Source organism: Lotus japonicus, chromosome 4, assembly GCF_012489685.1.
Source record: "Lotus japonicus ecotype B-129 chromosome 4, LjGifu_v1.2".
Lineage (NCBI taxonomy): Eukaryota > Viridiplantae > Streptophyta > Magnoliopsida > Fabales > Fabaceae > Lotus > Lotus japonicus.
Window position 1 is genome coordinate 76,781,487 of NC_080044.1, and position 6,000 is coordinate 76,787,486.

Genomic DNA, 6,000 nt, shown 5'->3' on the forward strand with positions numbered 1-6,000 from the left:
TCCAACCTTTTGTTCCAGCCATCACTAGGGTGGACATTCCAAAGCACCTGCAAACCATGGCATTAGACGCCTTTTCGGGCGAATCTGATCCTATGGAGCATCTTAGATACTTCAATACTAAAATGGTGATCGGCGGGGCGTCGGATGCGGTAAAATGTCGATTATTGCCTTCCACGTTCAAGGGCATGGCGATGCAGTGGTTCATTCGACAACCGCCCTTCTCCATTGATAATTTCACTGATCTGTCCACTAAGTTTCTGACTCAATTTTCCGCCAATAAAACCACAAAAGCAACAATGTTTGATCTTATCAGCATACATCAGCAACCAGGCGAGAAATTAAAAACCTACATGGCACGCTTCAGCAAGATGGCGGTGCAGTTGGAGGATGAAAATCCAGATGTCTGTTTGGCGTCATTCAAAAATGGCCTTCGGGCGGGAGATTTGAATAGAGACTTAACAAGGCGACCGGCGAAGGATATGATGGATCTTCGCGCTCGTGTTCAAGAGTTCATATTGATTGAGCAAGATGACCAGAAGAAACAAGAAAGAGAGGAAGGACGTAAGCAGTCTCAATCTGGCGGTGTTTCACAAGACAAATCTAAGGCGGGGAAGGAAACCAGGATAGCGCAAACCCCCCGCGTACCAAGACCGGGACCATACCACAACTCTAAACCTGGCTTTCAAAATACATGGCACAGAAATTCACAAGGTCCCGCTGCTGCCACAGCTGGTCAGCCTGGTGCTTCGCCAACGCCAATCCCACTTACTAAGTTGAATGCACCCTTAAGTACCATTTTAAGGGCGGTTGGACAGACCAACGTTGTGCAGTACCCACCACCCCCACGGCGGCCGCCAGCTAACGTGGACACCAATAGGTGGTGCGAGTACCACAGAGCGTTGGGGCATACGACAGATAATTGCTGGAATTTAAGGCGGGAAATTGATCGCTTGATTAAAGCTGGCCATTTGGCAAACTTTGTCAAAGACACAGCAGCGCCGGAGGTAGCTAAAATCACTCAAGGGGACAAAGGTAAAGGTAAAGAGATAGTTGAAGAGTTGGGCGATCCTGCTGGGGAATGCTCATCTATTGCAGGAGGATTTGGCGGTGGTGCAATTTCAAGTAAGGCTAGAAAACGCTACGTAGCGGCAGTACACTCAGTACAGGAGTCGAACGAAGGCGAGTGTTGGGTGAATCATTCCCCTATTATATTCACCCCTCAGGATTTTGCGCATGTAATTCCCCATGACAACGATCCAATTGTGGTAACAATTAGGGTTAACAATTATGTGACAAAGAAAGTATTCTTAGACCAGGGATCTTCGGCAGACATCATCTATGGAGACGCCTTTGATCGCCTGGGACTAAAGGAATCAGATTTGAAACCATACAGGGGAACTTTGGTGGGATTCACAGGAGACCGTGTCAGTGTGCGGGGATACGTCGAAATTCCGACTGCCTTTGGAGAAGGAGAGTTTGTCAAGAAGTTTCAAGTAAAGTACTTAGTATTGGCGTGTAGAGCCAATTACAACGTACTCTTGGGGCGAGACACCCTCAATAAGGTCTGCGCGGTCATCTCAACTGCTCATTTAACTGTTAAATATCCCGCCTGCAACGGGAAGGTCGGGATATTGCGTGTAGACCAGAATGCAGCAAGGGAATGCTATTTGAGGAGCGTGGCGCTCTATGGGCGGAAGGCCGCCAAGGAGAGCCACCGAATTACAGAAATCTTCCCACAAGAAGGATTTAGCTTGGACCCAAGAGATGATGCTGATGATTTTCGCCCACAACCGCTGGAAGAAACCAAGCAGGTGCAAGTCAAGGACAAGTTTCTAAAGATTGGCAGTGGGTTGACAACAGAACAAGAGGACAGACTAATCACCCTTCTGGGTGATAATCTAGATCTCTTCGCATGGACCATCAATGATGTACCAGGGATTGATCCCAAGGTGATCACCCACAAGCTAGCCATACGACCAGGGGCGACCCCGGTCATCCAACCAAGGCGAAGAATGAGTGAAGAAAAGAACAAGGCTGTACAAGTAGAGACTGAAAAATTGATCAAGGCCCGCTTCATCCGTGAGGTACAGTACCCAACGTGGCTCGCCAATGTTGTAATGGTCAAGAAGGCCAATGGGAAATGGCGAATGTGCACGGACTACACGAGCCTGAACAAAGTGTGTCCCAAAGATTCGTACCCACTTCCCAATGTTGACAAGCTTGTGGATGGAGCTTCAGGGAATGAACTTTTAAGTCTCATGGACGCTTATTCGGGCTATAATCAGATTATGATGCATCCCTCGGATGAGGAAAGTACAGCATTCATGACCAATCAGGCGAACTATTGTTACAAGACAATGCCTTTTGGTTTGAAGAATGCAGGAGCTACGTACCAACGGCTCATGGACAAAATTTTTTCAAAGCAAGTAGGCAGGAATATGGAGGTGTATGTGGATGACATGATTGTAAAATCCGCCAGGGCTAGTGATCATGGTGGCGACCTTAAAGAAGCGTTTGATCAGTTAAGAACATATCAAATGAAGTTAAACCCTGAGAAGTGTTCTTTTGGGATCCAGGGAGGAAAATTCTTGGGATTTATGTTAACATCAAGAGGAATAGAAGTAAACCCAGATAAGGGAAGGGCGATCTTGGAAATGAAAAGCCCAACAAGTATAAAGGAGGTTCAGCGTTTGACAGGGCGAATGGCCGCCTTGTCACGTTTCTTGCCAATGGCGGGTGACAAAGCGGCCCCGTTCTTCACATGTTTAAAAAAGAATTCAAAGTTTCAGTGGACAGAGGAATGCGAACAAGCTTTTACCAAATTGAAAGAAACATTGGCCACATTACCGGTACTCTCCAAGCCAACACCAGGCGTTCCATTAGTGCTCTATTTGGCGGTTACTGACAAGGCGGTAAGTACGGTTTTGCTCCAGGAAGAAGGAAAAAAGCAGAAAGTTATATATTTCGTGAGCCATACTTTACAGGGGGCAGAATTGCGGTACCAAAAAATTGAAAAGGCGGCTTTGGCGATTCTGAAAACTGCAAGGCGCCTCAGACCTTACTTCCAAAGTTTCCAAGTCAAAATTAAAACTGATGTTCCCTTAAGGCAAGTACTTCAGAAGCCTGATTTATCAGGGCGATTGGTTAGCTGGTCGGTTGAGCTGTCAGAGTATGACTTACAATATGAGCCAAGGGGCCAAGTCACAGTCCAGAGTTTAATTGACTTCGTGGCGGAATTAACACCCACTGAAGGAGAGAAGACTCAAGGAGAATGGGTCCTGTCTGTGGATGGATCCTCTAATAACACTGGAAGTGGGGCGGGAATAACAATCGAAAGTCCAGATAAAATGATCATTGAACAGTCTCTCAAGTTCGAGTTCAAGGCGAGCAATAATCAATCTGAGTACGAGGCTCTAATTGCCGGCTTAAGGTTGGCCATTGAATTGGGAGTCCAGAAGTTATTTATCAAAGGAGATTCGCAGTTAGTGGTTAAACAAGTGAAAGGTGAGTACCAGGTGAAGGATCCGCAACTGTCCAAATATTTGGAAGTGGTGCGCAGATTGATGATGGAGGTCAAAGAAATCAAAATAGAACATGTCCCGAGGGGACAAAATGAGAGGGCTGATGTGTTGGCAAAGTTGGCAAGCACAGGGAAATTGGGCAACTACCAGACAGTCATTCAAGAAACTCTGCCTCGCCCGAGCATTGATTTGGTAGAAATAAAGTTGAAAGCTGTAAAGTCAGTCAGTGAGGGCGAGGTATCTTGGATGGAATCGATTAAAACCTTCTTAGAGAACCCACCAAAGGAGGATGATTTGAACACGAGAGCAAAACGAAGGGAAGCCAGTTTTTACACACTGGTGGGTGGAGAGTTGTATCGGCGAGGAATCATGTCTCCTATGCTCAAATGTGTCGATATCAAGGACGCCCTCGGAATAATGGCGGAAGTCCACGAAGGCGTGTGTTCTAGTCATATTGGCGGGCGATCCTTGGCAGTTAAGGTGATAAGAGCAGGATTCTATTGGCCAACGATGAAGAAGGATTGTTTGGAGTATGTTAAGAAATGTGAAAAATGTCAAGTCTTTTTTGACCTACACAAGGCTCCACCAGAAGAATTAACAACCATGATGGCGCCTTGGCCGTTCGCCATGTGGGGGACCGATATCTTAGGACCATTCCCTGTGGCGAAGGCACAAATGAAGTACATCATCGTGGCGGTTGATTACTTCACTAAGTGGATAGAGGCTGAGGCAGTAGCAACTATCATGGCCGCTAAGGTCAGGAGCTTCTTGTGGCGAAGGATTATTTGTAGATTTGGGGTTCCCAGGGCATTAGTAATGGACAACGGAACACAATTCACAAGTAGTGTTACCCGAGAATTTTGTACAGAAATGGGAATCGAGATGCGATTTGCCTCTGTAGAACATCCACAGACCAATGGGCAGGCTGAATCGGCTAACAAAGTTATCCTGAAGGGTTTAAAGAAGAAACTGGATGAGGCAAAAGGGCTTTGGGCGGAGGAACTACCAGGCGTTCTTTGGGCATACAACACCACGGAGCAGTCAAGCACAAAGGAAACCCCGTATCGTCTAACTTATGGAACTGACGCCATGCTCCCAGTGGAAATTGAAAACCAAAATTGGCGAGTGGCTCGGTTTAATGAAAATGACAACGGAGAAAACTTAATAGCAAATCTAATTATGCTGCCCGAGGAACAACGAGAGGCCCACATAAGAAATGAGGCGGGAAAAGTGAAGGTGGCAAGAAAATTCTCAACAAAAGTGGTGCCAAGAAAAATGAGGGTAGGAGACTTAGTGCTCCGAAAAAATACAATGCCCGATAAACACAACAAACTCTCACCCAACTGGGGCGGGCCTTACAGGATTATTGGCGATGTTGGAGGAGGAGCTTATAAGTTGGAACAACTAAGCGGTCAAAAGGTTCCACGAACATGGAACGCCTCTCATCTAAAGCAGTATTTTAGTTAGTAGAAACAACAAATGTGAACGAAGTCGCACTCTTTTTCCCTTTCTTTGGAAAGGTTTTTAATGAGGCGACAATTGTAATGAAGGGACAATTGTTCCCATACGAAAGAAAATTAATGAAAAGATCATTTCAACAGAATCATATATGTTTTGAATTTTTATTACGAGTTCATGCAATGCAAATCGTATCAAGGTATGCAATACCGCGAGTAAACCTTTCGGAATAAGAAAGTATCGCCTTCAAAAGTTAAAAGCCTTGGCAATTCTAGTGGCCACTAGAAACCAAGCCTCGTCGAAAAATCGGCTAAGGTATATAACAACGAAAGTTGGGAACAACTAAAAACAACGAATGAACTTAAGATGATATCCATTTAAAGTAGAAAAAAGGGGGCGATGCCCATACATGATTTGGAATGAAAATAAAACAGGGCAATGCCCAAAGAAAAATTTCAACTTCATAAAATAAAAACAAATTCAAGCCAGGTTCTCGTGGTTGGCGTTGTTGCCCTGGCTTGTCCCAGCTTGAGGATCTTCCTTCCCTTGATCCTCATTCCTGTGCTGCTCATTCCCATCCTCGTCATCTTCTTCAGGCTCACTCTCATCATTGAATTGGGGAAGGAGATCGAGGCTAATGTCATCATCACCAACTACTTGACCATCCTTGATCTCCTTCAGCCACCCAATGCGGGAAAGATCAAAGCCCGGCTCAACTACACTGATCTGCTCTTTGGCCGCCAGAAAGCCTTGAGCATATTGGAGAGAAGCACGCCCTAGGATGGAAGCATTCAGGCGATCATGTTTCTTCTCCAACTTTTGATATTTGGCTTGAATGGCAGTGTGCTTGTCATTTATGGCTTCTTTAAGAGACTTGGTCTTTTGAAGAAGCAGGTCCGAAGCAGCCAAGTCTTCAGTTAATTTAGCACACTTCTCCTCAGCAGATTTCAGCTTGTTGTTGGCGGTCTCAGCATCAGTTTTAGCCCGTTCATAGGCTGTCTTGTAATCAGCTGCCTTCTTC